This window comes from Acyrthosiphon pisum, chromosome A2, assembly GCF_005508785.2.
Source record: "Acyrthosiphon pisum isolate AL4f chromosome A2, pea_aphid_22Mar2018_4r6ur, whole genome shotgun sequence".
NCBI lineage: Eukaryota > Metazoa > Arthropoda > Insecta > Hemiptera > Aphididae > Acyrthosiphon > Acyrthosiphon pisum.
The window spans coordinates 92,788,299-92,802,659 of NC_042495.1; the positions used below are offsets into that span (position 1 = coordinate 92,788,299).

Here is a 14,361-nt window from a genome sequence, read left to right on the forward strand (position 1 = left end):
AGAAAAAAAATAATTAAACTTGGTATAAAAAATATAATAATCGGTTGGTGAGTCAGTATATAGTATGTACGTATGAAAAGTTAACACGTCGAAAAGGCTACACTAGTCCACTGGCATAAAAAACAGATGGTTTTGATGTCAGATATTCATACGTGCTGAAAAAGCAAAATAATTTACAAAAAAAATGGATTTCCAACCCAGAAAAATGTTAACATCCTCTTAATTTTTCCTTTATTAACTTACTTTCCAAATCATTATTTTATGCTTGCCTTTTATTTATTAAATACAATTATGATATAATTTTTAACATTTTTTTCACCACTTCACCCAACCGCTAATGGAAAGTATTGAAATAAGCATTAAGGTTAGTTTTTATTTTGTTGGTTGCCACAATATAAAAACGCTCTTTTTTTAAAACTGAATGCAATTATTATACTATGTTTTATTATTTCTTAATATTATTTTTCTATATTTAATAACCGTTTTATTTGATTGTAAATTGCAATATTGTTTTATATTATTTGTATTATTTGTACATTGTATAGTTCATTGTACATTGTATACTATAATAATATGATCTGGTATACTCTTTGGTCAACGGACGTTACGTTAAATGCATTGCGTTGTACATTTGAAAGACGGAGACAAGTGAAAACTACACGTTATGATTGTGTAATAGGTATATTTTATTAAAATGATTAACCAAAATCAATATACCTAATCAGATAGTCTATGCATGATTACATATTTTGAAGGAGATAAAAAAATAACAAATAAATAAACACATATTTATAAACATCAAAATATAAAATATTATATATTATATAGAGGGCAAAAACTTATAATATCTAAAATGTTTTGGTTTACATATTATTATACATAGGCACCTACATAATATATTAAAAATTTAACACAGCGATTTAATAACTTCGATTTTGATTTATTATTTTAATAAAATATAATATAATTTGTACTACCTATATATAATCAGAAGTAAGTATAGGTTGTATTTTAGTGTCCACATAAGATGAACATAAATTAATAATATAACTATAAGGTATGTATTTTAATAATAGAGACTAAAGGCAGTAAATCCGGCCTCCTATATACATCAGTTCCTGATTATAATTATGATCGTTGATCATAAACTATCATTTATTTTAAATATCATTCACTGGTTGTTCGGTCATCATGATCAAATTTGGTTATGAATGTTGGATACTTGCGGATCTAATACCTATTCAACCGATCCACGTTGCGTCGCAAGTATATATAATATATCTAATATAATATATCAGTCATCAGTCATCACCGTCGATCACCGTCATGTAATATGTCTATGTCATAATATTATATTAAAGCAGTAAAGCACTATAAATTGTATTGTTTGTACCATGAAGTATGATCAAACCCGGATTAAGGGGGGGGGGCAGGGGGGCCATGGTTCCGGGGCCTCGAAAGTTAAAATTTATTTAGGGGCCTCTAATTTTTCGTTATAGGCTATGTAACACTAAATAAATCACCTAAATAAAATCGATGATTATTTAGCAAGGAAAAAAGCTTGTAAATTATAATTTATAAATAAAGTGATACATAAATACATTATTCATTATTTATTGCTATGTGCCTATATACCTTATATGTTTTATGAGGCCCTTCAACGAAAAAAAAATATTAAATAATATACAATGTGTTCCAGGGTGAAGTGACCGGCCAATGTCATATGAAAGTATACCAAAAATGATGAAGAAATACCCTTTAAAGATTGAATCTAACTTTTATTTTTTTAGTTATATGAGCAATTATAACTGTCTTTTTATCAAAACCATGCGTATCATGCATTTGGTAAACGGACAATTGGTTCCCGGACAATAGGTTTAATAGTGAATCCCACTAATCCCAGACAGCATTTTATAATGATAATATTATAATATTATTATAATAACTTTATACTAATTTTATTCGTTGTTAGAAATTATAATGTTATAATAATATTTTTATACAAATAAAGTTATCTCAATAAGGTTCATTTTGATGGATTATAAACTTTTGTATAACACTATACTAGCATAAAGCATTACAATACTAACTATTTTTAGTAAACTGTAATAAAATATTTTCCTTGATAAATAATAATCTTTTATATTGCTGACTGACCAAAATTGTTTAAAAAATGTATGACGATGTAGACGACATCTTAACTTATTTTGATGCTGCGTACGTCAATGGAAATTATAAGGCAACAACTACGGATTTTGAAACCACGTATCTAAAACGCCAACCACTGATTTTTCCACCACATTTATGGAGTGTATATAATAATGCATCAAAAAAAGGTTGTGCTCGCACTAATAATAATATATCTGAAGCATTCAACAATAAATTTCAACATATTGTCAGGATTAAACATCCAAGTATATATATTTTTATTGAATCGATACAAATAATTAATTCTACAACTATGATATCTTTGACAAAGAACAATGAAAATGTTTTTTTAAATAATTTTTTAAAACCAATAAGCGATAGAGAAAAAATATTGTATCTGTTTGTAATAGTTTTGACATTAACTTTTCCAAAGATGAACTATAAACTATTAACTTTTCTAAAGATTGAATTATTTGTTTTTGAATTATTTGATGAACCATCGGGGCTTAATTTTTGCGAGATATTATATTAATTTTGATTAAAAAAGGTTATTTGGTATTTAAGTAGGTATGTATCGATCTTTTGAATTTTTTTTTTGTTCATTTGAATTATATAATATGCTACGTTTTAACAATAAATTTCAACATATTGTTTTTTGTTCTATTTGAATTATATAATATGCTACGTTTTAAAAATAAATTTCAACATATTGTCAGGATTAAACATCCAAGTATTTGTATTTTTATTGAATCGATACAAATAATTAATTCTACAACGATGATATCATTGACAAAAAACAATGAAAATGTTTTTTTAAAACCAATAAGTGATAGAGAAATAGTATATTATGTGGCAAGGGCAGGAAGTGAGCCATTTCAGTCGCGGGCGTCGTGTGCCGCATTTCGCCCAAGACTGAAATGGCCTTCCCGCGCGAACCACACATACTATTTTTTGTCACGCCCCGGCGTTCATGAAAAATGTCTGGGGACCGATTGTCCTAAATCCCACGCATTTGTTTATGTATCTTCAAAACTTTTCAACATTTTGACGTAATTGTATTTTTATTTTAAAGCTATTTAATTGTCCTATCAACTGACATACGCAATTAAACCAGAAATGTGCTAATTATTTTTATTAAATTTAAAAAAAGAGAAAAAAGTTGGCAAAAATTAGTATTTTTAAAAGGAAATTGTACATTATTCCAAATAATTTATTATTAACTATGAGTTTTTGTTTTTTGTATTATAACAACTAAAATTTACCGAATAGTATAAAATTTAAACGAATGACGACCAATTAACCGACTCAATCCTAGGAAAACTAAGATTGTGACGATTAACAGGAATATATTATGAAAACCAAACTTTCAAGGTATTCTAGGTATATTAATGTGTTATTCAGTATAATTCAGCAGAATAATACAAAAAATAAAAAACCCATACCAAGTAATAAATTATTTGGAATAATACACGATTTCCTTTAAAAAATGCTAATTTTTGCCAACTTTTTTCTACTTTTTTAATTTAATAAAAATAATTAGTGCATTTCTAGTTCAATTGCGTATTTTGGAGTGTTGATAGGACAATTAAATAGCTTAAAAATAAAAAAAAATACATACAAATGTTAAAAACTTTTGAAAATACATAAACAAATGCGTGATATGTATGATTTTGATAAAAAAAGTTTGCCCATAACTTAAAAAATAAAAAAGTTAGACCCAATATTTAAAGGCTATTTCTTTATCATTTTGTGTATACTTTTATATGACGTCAGCTGGTCACTTCACTCCGGAACACATTATATACATTAATATTTTTTTTTCGTACAAGGGCCTCATTTAAAACTTTGGCCCCTGGGCCTCAAAATGTCTTAATCCGGGCTTGAGTAAAATAGTTATATCTTTGTTCATGGTTTATATCACAGCTGATATATTATAGTGCTCTACAGCTCGAGTCAGAAGTCACCACAACTCACTATATAGTCATGTCAATAACATATTATATTATAAACACAGTGCAGATTCCTTCGTTTTTTCAATTACGTCGCAGCTGCAGGTGGCAGGTGACCATCACGATGACGATGCGTGCATATTATAATATGTCATCGACTGCACAGTGCACAGCACAGTTTTTTCTACATAAAAAAAATAAGATTATTTACATTATATAAGTATATATATTATAACCACAAAGTATAAAGCATACATCATGTGAAAATACATTTCCAAATAATAGAACTTATAAAAGATCTGTGGTGATGGTTAGCCAGCTGGTGGACTATACCTTTAAATTTTAATATAAAATAGGTTTTAATGTTTTATAGGCATATTATTTTTTTACGGTTTAATTTAAAAGGTGAAATTCGATAAATGCCCGTGAAAAAACGTTAAGAATCTAAACTTATTCTTAACGTTTTCGATTTTTAAAATTAATTTAGTTTTTTAAAGAAATATTGCCTGTTCAGGGTTATTACTGTCATCATTACCTGCATGTAATAATGTGTCCGTAAAGCGCTTCCCCGTGAGTTATGAGTACCTTATGTCCTCATATAAAGTCATAACTCATAAGTCATATTCATATATATATAGGTACCTACAGGCTCCAAGGGGGCCATTGCTCCCCCCCGGGATTTTTAACTGCATGTACTTTAATATCAATGTCGCTATATAACTAATATTAGATTAGGTATAAGTAATTTTTTTCTTGCCCCAGGTGGGATTTTATCCTTCGAACGCGTTCGGGCACATCAATATACGTATATCATATAACATTTAAACGTTGGACGTAGTTAGGTAGTTATTATATACAAATCATTCAGTTGGTGAGGTAAGTAAAAAATTATTAGACGTAGGTACATCATATTTTGAAGTCGATGTGTTCGTGAGTAAATAAGTAGTGTGGACACGCCTCAACATTTAATTCCGTGCAACTCAATGTAACTATGTAAGTATGAAGTATCTACAGTATTGATTTATACAATTTTATTTTACAGCCAATAATGCTTATACCTATATATTGTAACTATAGATGGGTTGTTAGTACATATTGTAATATTGTATACTAAACGAAATGTTTCCGGACATCTGATGTTTTTTTTTCATATTGAATTTCAATTGATTCAATCGAAGATAAAAGTACTAACTATATGCTTATCTAAAAAAGGTCATACAACGATTTTGTTTAGTAGGTATTATTATTTTGAATTTCCTTATAATCTGAATAGGTTTGGACTATTTTTTAACTTAAATAATACGTCATATTATTGTATTAATTACCTATTATTTTTATACTTATAGTATTAGTATATAACAATATACATAGTACATTTATTATACTTATAGTACATATATATAATTATGGAAAAAATAAAAAAAAAGAATAGAATACTAGCTCAATGAACGAAAAATGTTCGACTCATATTTGTATAAAAAATGTATTTATTATTACCTTCACAATGTATGGGTTTTCCACATAATAATTAATATAATACATAATATAATACCTATTGGCTATTTATCAGGGCTCGGAAGTTGTAGCACTAAAAATGTTACTTTTTAGCTCTTAAATATGCACTTAAAAATTCAAATATATGCGCTATAAATAGCACAAAAAATCAAAAAATATGCATTTAAATTGAAAAAATTTAATTTATTTTAAAAAGTTAAATGTAATTATACAATTTTATAAAATTGTTGGGCTCATAGACATCAGGGACTGTCTGGACTAGTTGAATTATAAACTGTTAACAAAATATATATTAAATTACTTAAATATGTTTGTAAAAGTGTACTTATAGGATCTATTTATTTCCTATTTCCTAACCAAATTAATCATTATTTTCAACATAATGTGATAATTTCCTATATTTTGTATAATATGTAGGTATATATTATTATGTATATTAAGAAAATATGACTAAAAATATCACTATAAACCCTAAATTAGCAAAATAGCAATAAAAACCATAAATATGCAAAAAATAGCAAAATAAAATTTCGTGTATGACATCAGAGAAGTATGATACATATTTGTATATATTGTTATATTCTGTGATTTTACTTTGGATGTTCTAGGACGAACCAAGAAAAATATGCATTTGCTACAACTTCCGAGCCCTGGCTATTATTATTAGTCACTTTGTAATAATTAATAAAATATAATTTACCGTTCTCCGTGATCATGCACATGATACGCTAAAAATGGAATTTCCATCATCGATTCGTTTGCGTGTGATTTATATGGCGGGTGATCGAATACCGCAGACACGGTGCGACACCGTAATATAATATGACAATTCAATGTAATATAATATATTATGCACTATAATAAAACTGCAATCGAAAGTTATAACTTATAAGTTTATGTGGCTATAATATCTACATAATATACTATAGTAGGTACCTATATGAATAGGTTCAGCAATCAGCCGAGAAAAATATTCAGCAGAGAATGTTATAGATTTTTCATCGAATTCGTACACTTGTTTTTGACACATTATACAATTATAAAACTGGTTAAATGGTGAATTCAAAATGGTCGGAATATTTTAAGCAAATCACAAACGTCAGTATAAACAGAACAGCTATAAAAACGAAACACCACCTAACCGTTTTTGAACACTGCATGGCTGCGGCGTTAGAATAAAATATAGACATTAATCAACGATGCTCGCATCGTACCCGATAGGCGATGTTATTGTAATTTGTTATGACTTCATCAATTTTTATTTGTACTAAACACGTGCCTACAAGTTTATATAATACGGCATAGCTATATGCCTATATAGTATATACTCATTACGTCAATTTAGGTATACCTACTTATTACTTATATATAGTAGATAATGTGATGTTTGTGTTCGCAGCTATTGATGAAATCACACTGTATACATTCAAATATAACATTATATGTGTATTATAAATGCATACCATCGCTGAAATTATTACACAGCTATGATATTATAGTGTATTATTAATGTTTATAGCAGGTATTCAGTGATAGCTGATAGGTGATAGCTTTATCCAATCGAAGTTCGAACGTCGTTGTTGCGTCATGCAAGTGCACAAAGTTCATATTTATCTAAACATATCATAACGATTAACGAACGTATATATATATATATATATATAATAAATAATAACAATAATCTTGTATAATAAAAAATAAGAACCACAAAATAGCACCTAACTAAAAATGTCCGATTTTCATTTAGGTACATATTTTATAATTCATAATACCTACCTACTGCAGTAGGTTACGTAATAATACCTATGTATTTACCTACATTATTATTTCATTATCTATAATATATTGTGTTACACATTACAAACATACGCACTTATAAATAGGTATACGTTGTGACGGGGCCACAGCTAGGGGCGTTTACAAAAAAATAGGTACAATTTTAAAGTACTAATGTTTTAAAATTAAAATATCAAAAAAAGCCTAGGCGGGCAGACCCTGAAATAAAGTTAAATATTCTTTCTTTTCAATTTGATAATAGATCAAATTACTCTAATACCTATAAAAATACAACCAAGTAAAAATAATTAATCTGAACGTATAACATGATAATTATTCATAATTATTATGAATATATTATATTGATGTACCTATTGCTTTTGTTGTAGGTACATGCAGAGACAACACAAACGGCTACGATAGCGATGTCCTCATAACTCTTAAGAGGTTATGGATAGATAATTTTTAACCACATATTATTAAGACAAAAAAGTATGATAATAATATATTAATATAGGTATATTTATTAAAATGTAACCAATATTAACTTATTATAAGTAATTAGTATGTTTATTTTGCATTAATCATTCATATACAATTGTATTAATATTGAAGTAGGTAATCAAAAAAAGATCAGTAACTGAAAAATAAACTATAAAAATTAAGAAAATTTTTAAAAAGCAACAAGGTATGAGTGAAGGGGGGGGGGGGTCAACTGCTGACTTCGCCATCCTAGAAAACAAAACAAATAATTAAAAGAACGCCACACGGGCATTTGTTGTTTCCGCCTTACAAACGTACAACATGGTAAATTTAATGTTCACAATAATAGATATAATATTATCATTTTCTATATATTCAATGAAATCTTTAAAATACTACATCAGTTTTTCTTGCTATATTAGGGCGTGAAAATGTGATACAATGTTCCCACTCCCAGGTCAGTTTTCCGTAAGTATTTTTCTCACAAGAATTAAAAAATATCAAAAAACAAGTGCACAGTGTTAGTTTTGAAATAAGCTCAGAATCGTTTTTTGTGTATAATGATTTATCTTTGAAATCGAACTTACTATTGTGGTAGAAATTAGAATCAACCATATAAGCGAGATTTCCAGTTTTTTTATACTTTATTATAGGAATAATGATGGGCGGCTGCTGTTCATGCAAACAGTTGTGGAAATAAAGAATTTTTCACTTCTACTAAAAAAATATTCTCTATATTTAGAACTTTTCCATGGACATTTTGAACAATATTTTTAAAGGAATATTTTACAATTTTTTTTTGATTTCAACGCATAGAACTTTCTAAGTTTATAGTAAGTACATGCAGTTAAAAATTCCCAGGGGGGCAATGACCTTTCCCCCTTTCCGGGTGCTGTTGCCACGGAGTACGCAGTAAAATTATAATAATATGTATCATTGTTTATTATTTTATAGATATTTGCAATTCTATATATTTCTTCGAGTTTTTAGTTATATATTGAGGTAGGCTAAACAAGTACAATAATTGTACAATAATTGTATACCTAATAATTATTATTATAAATTATAATAGTCAATAGAAGTATGCAAAATATATTATTTGCAACAAAATATCGACACTTTTGGCAGCGGTGGGATTCGAACCCACGCCTCAGAGAGACTGGTGCCTAAAACCAGCGCCTTAGACCGCTCGGCCACGCTACCTCAGTAAAATTTTCTGCCAAAATAGAGGTACTTTCGTTATAGCACGAAAAATTGTAACTTAAAATTACGTAATTCAATAACTTTTAATTTACTTATAAGTAGTGATGATTAGTATTTTATGGCTTCAACGACATCGTTTATAATAGTGACAAAGGTGGAGATAAAATCATTAAATCGCACAGTGGCGCCAAACTGTCTTGAATTCATAGGGTTTAGTCAGGCCCGTATTGAGGGGTGGCTAAAATGGGAAATTTTATAGCTCCCCAGATCGAACTTATGAAGCGGTACATTTGTATGAGCTTTTTCCGAGTTTAATTTATGTAATATGCATTGCAGCGAGCACATGGGGGGGGGGGGGGAGCACCCGGCTAGCTGTATCGTAATTATTATACATTGCTATAGTTTATGCATAGTATAGGTAAGTAACTACATCATGATCTACACATCGAAACTGTACGAAACCTTAAAAAAAAAATTGATAGGTACTCAATAATAACAACTAATTAAATATCATGAAAAACAAAATTGATAATTATTGAAAGCGAAATTAAATTATGGATTTTCATATCATATTCATGCACCTACTACACCAGTTTCTCGACCTTTGGCACGCGTACCTACCTACCTACCGGCTACCACTAGTGGTACCTATACCGTATACCAGTGGCGCAATTATCGGGAGTGTTGGGTGTGCAATTAACGGGGGCCCCCGAATTTTGGGGCTCCGAGATCTCATATACGATATTCCTACTAATAGTATAATGTTATAGTAGTATTATGTATAATGCTACTATAATGTATAATATACAAAATAATATAATATAATCTATTAATCTATATATATATTATAAAATAGAAGCCTCTTTTTTGTATGTACGAGCATATCTCGAAAAGAACTCTACTTATTTTAATGTTTTCACTAGTAAATCAGTCGAGTCACGGGGAAGGTTTTAATGTACCTATAATAATTTTGTTTGGTAAAATGAATTGGGTGCCGGGTGGCCGAAAATAATAACAATCTATTTCTGTATATATAGTACAAATAAATGTTTGTATGTCATTGATCTCTTCCTAAACCAGTAGACATTTTTTGTGTGTTTTGGAGAGAGTCTCTGAATGGTTTAGATTCACTATTAGACCCAGTTGGTTCAACCCGGAGAGGTATTTTGAGATTTACGATTGACATTTTTGTTTATTTTTCTTTTTTAAATAATTAGTAAAAAATAGTATTTTAAATGTTTGCCATTGGTTACTCTAGTAGATGAGGTAAAAGGATCCATTGAATCATCACACGCTTATGGTTTCGAATAAATAAATTATATCTTAAAACAAACATGAGTTAAATGTATATATATTATATTTGTAAGCTGTGGCTATTATATAGGTTCTCAAAAACTACTTGACCGATTTTGTGAAAATTTCAAATTGTTCTCGGAGATATTAGGAAAGTTTAAAGAGTACTTTGAACCACGTTTGGTTTATACCAAGTTCTGTACTGTGTTTAATTCTTGCTAGCAGGTAAGGCCCCGGTCTAGAAATTTTCACATGGGCCCCTAGTTATCGAGTTGCGCCACTGCCGTATACGTGGAAAGCTAATATCTATAGGTCGTGACTCGTGGTACGTAAAGAAAATCTCCCTTTATGGAATGGATCATCATTCAAATAAAATATTATTTAGTTTATAAGTTTATTTGATATGAATAATAATAATAATATTATTGTACCTATACATATTTCAATTATATTTTGTGCATTAAGTGCTTATTTTCAATTTTGTAGTTTTTAATAAAAAAATAAAATTCTATACATGTAAAATATTAAATAATGTATACCTATTTTTAATAAGCATAAAAAAATACTAGTTGGTTAAATGGTATATGAAAACTGTGTAAGTGGTACGCGGATATAAAAAGGTTGAGAATCGCTGTACCTACTACACAATGTATGTATACGAGCACGAGACTTACGACTATATAATATGAGAGTTTGAAATGCGGGCGTTTCAAACTGATTTCATATACCTAATATTTTGTTTTGCATATTGATGTATAATATTATATTGTTATTATTATAGAAATAGAGCATTTGACATATTATTACAATATAATTTTAACCGTGTGTACACAAAACATTTTTAATAAATTAACTTAACTTTGAAATTATCATGGAAACATAATTGGGGATTTAGGCTAAATTGTTTTTTTAATTTCCACTAACACCAACTTACGAGGAACCTTGTATTAAATTTTCAAGTTTTTTGACAGAGCGAACATTTTTTTATCTTCCGTAGTTTATATACAACCAGTGTTTGGAAGGAACGAGTTCTAAAAGGAACGGATTCCTGCCTCCTGAAACGAATTCTTTTTTAAAGAACGACACGATGAACGAATTCCTTTTTATAAAAAAAGAACAAGAAAATGAACAGCTAGTTCTTTTTTTTAAGGAAAAATAACAAAATTATTCGTTCCTTTCTAGTTCCAATAATTTACACAGATAAGTAGGTATGTAAAAATTCAAATTAAGGTATATTTTTTTAATGTGTATAATGTATATTCCTAATTAGAGATTGTTATCGAGTATCGAAGTTAAGACAATCGACATACGTTAGCCAAAAATTTAATTTTGAAGAAAATCTCAAAATATATAATAATATGTATTGCATAAATATATAAAATATATACCTACTGGCTACTTGTAGTTATATATTATAAATAAAAATTAAAGAAGTACGCATAATACGAAAAAAAAACATTAATGATTAATAAGAATTTTTATTTTATTTGGAACTAAAAAAGGAACTCGTTCATTTTTCAAAGGAACGAATTCTTTTTTTTTTAAGGAACAAGGAACAGAACGAATTCCCTTTCTTAAAAAAAGAACAAGGAACGGAACGAATTCCTTTTTTATAAGGAACTTGCCAAACACTGAATACAACTAATAATAATCAAACATTTCATATGCTTATAAATCACTCAACATGATTAGAAAATGTTTGAAAATGTAATGGCGTATAAACATTTAGTGAAAATTCCATGTATTTATGGTAAGGTGTATATTTTAGAGTTACACCCATAGACATTTTACCAATAGACCGGCCCACTTCATGTATATCCACCTACTCACGATAGGTGGCGCTTTTCGGTTGCCAAGTTACAATATAAAATATATCTATATATTTGTACTAAATGGGCTGCATCACTGTGCTATGTTGGCTCACGACAATCAATGTTTTTGGCCGGTAAGTTTTGGCCTCTCTAAACTCTACACCCAAAACCAAAATCGGTTTCGTTAAAACCTGAATTTGTGTAAAAGTTACTTTTTCCTAATTTTTTTTTTGTTTTTCTCGGCGCTTTTGAACACTACTTTCAACTTTGAATATCCTCCCGAATCCACCAACTAGAGTCACTTTTCCATCGGAAAAGAATAAAGATACCGAAGTTGAAAATTGAAACATTGTTTCACAACTATCACGTACCTAATTACACGGACGCAAACATTTTAAATTTTCAAAAAAAACACACTACCTACATTGTAAAATCAATACATTCATTGCATCACTCAGAATCTAAAAGTTGTTGATAAAACTATTGAAATTAAAGTAAATTACCATAAACATATAAACTGCTAACTAGTTAAAAGTTAGTTACATACTTACACAAAAATAATGGGTATCACCAATATTTTACTACTTCATAGCTAATACAATATATATTCATTTTTTAATACGAATGGAATTATTAACTGTTAAATTAATACTACATTGTAAACATGTATGTAATTACAATTTAATATATTTACATTACAAATTGTGAAAATATATGTATTGAAGATTCAAAACTATGTTGACTATTATAATAATTCTTATTAGATTTTGAACAAAAAATTATTTGTTTTTATTTTATGGCTTAACTAGGCGGATAGTTTGTGACCAGTGGGCAGTGAGTAAAATAAAGTATGGAACCAGGGAACCTATAGGGTGTTTCGGTTCCGGTTATTAAATTAATTTGTTTAAGGGTTCCGGTTTCGTTTCGGTTTTCTAAAAAAATATAAGGGTTCTAGAACAGGTTAATTTCGGTTAATTTTGATTTCTGATTATTAAAGATTTATTATAAAAATAGTCTGAAATAATTTATTTATTCATGTTTAAATTGTAATTATTTCATGAAAATAGAAGGTATTATGAAAAGTTAAAAAAATTATTACAAAGATATAATATAATAATATACATAAAATGCATAAAATGCATAAATATTATTATATATATATACTATACGTATATATTATATATATATACATATTAAATATACATAAATAATTGGAAATAAAGGTTCCGGTTCCAGTTCCGGTTCCTAAATTTTTAAGGTTAACCCGTTCTTTCCGGTTCCGGTTCTGGTCCCTGTATGGAACACTTAAATTGTTTTTTGTTTGAAGTACCTATCTATATTAATGATAATTGGCTTGCCCCCCCCACCCCCTAATACATAAGTCTGTGCACGCCTATGATGATATAAACAAAATATGGGATTTTGATTTTGTATGTAGATGTGATTTGATTTGAAAATGGAAATTTCAAAACTATCAGCATGACTTTTTTTTTATGGATCAAAAATAAACATTGGCAACACGAACTATTAGTTGGTAGTTACATTGTACAAAATAATAATAATAGTAAAAAAAGTATACAACGTAAAATATTTGTAATAGGTTTAAATACCTAAGAGGTGTGAAAGTAAACACATGTACAAATGGTAGTATCTACCTATGGTAGGTACTATTTTATTCGCGGAAGTATTGCGAAAGCATTTCCCGCGGAGACGTCGGTTCAAAACGAAAAAAAAAAAAGTACTATTTTATTATTATTATTAGATCAGAGAATTATATTATGCCCTATCAACAATTTAAATATGCATGCAAATGCAATCTATAATGCCAAAGTATCAAAATATCTAGGCTCATTATGTTCTTGCCAAAGAAGATAGTGCACCTAGAAAGTAAGTAGAACAAAGATCAAGAAAACCTTTTTGAATTATTTTTTCGTCTCCAATTTTACAAGACATTTATAAATGATTTTAATCAAAAAAACCTGGTTGTTCCTTGTTAATATCTAATCTAATCTAAATACTTTATGAATTTATGTGTCAATGCGAAGTGGCATTTAATTCTATTTTTAAGAACAATAATTTAGTAAGGTTTGAATTAACAAACCATCTTTTACAGGCCATATAGTATTCATAATCAATGGTAATATGCATGCATTTACTCCAATGATTCAAATGGAATTTATAAA

General features: G+C 28.4%; 1 long non-coding RNA gene and 1 other non-coding gene across 4 annotated transcripts in view; both read right to left on the reverse strand.

Moving 5' to 3' along the window:
• The window catches only part of LOC107884507, a 9,323-nt gene extending 2,474 nt beyond the window's left edge, over window positions 1–6,849 (reverse strand). The window contains exons 1-3 of one of the 3 annotated variants that reach the window (XR_001679976.2): window positions 6,549–6,849; window positions 6,313–6,478; window positions 3,906–4,281 (exon numbers count right to left, since the gene is read on the reverse strand). This is a non-coding gene — a long non-coding RNA (uncharacterized LOC107884507). Of the gene's footprint in view, window positions 1–3,905; window positions 4,282–6,312 lie in introns of those variants that run through there. The other 2 variants (XR_003839687.1, XR_001679975.2) reach the window with 2 other exon arrangements.
• A 2,144-nt stretch (window positions 6,850–8,993) lies between these two features.
• TRNAL-UAG lies at window positions 8,994–9,074 on the reverse strand. The gene has a single exon. It is a non-coding gene; the product is annotated as a tRNA-Leu (tRNA).
• Window positions 9,075–14,361: the final 5,287 nt, after the last annotated feature.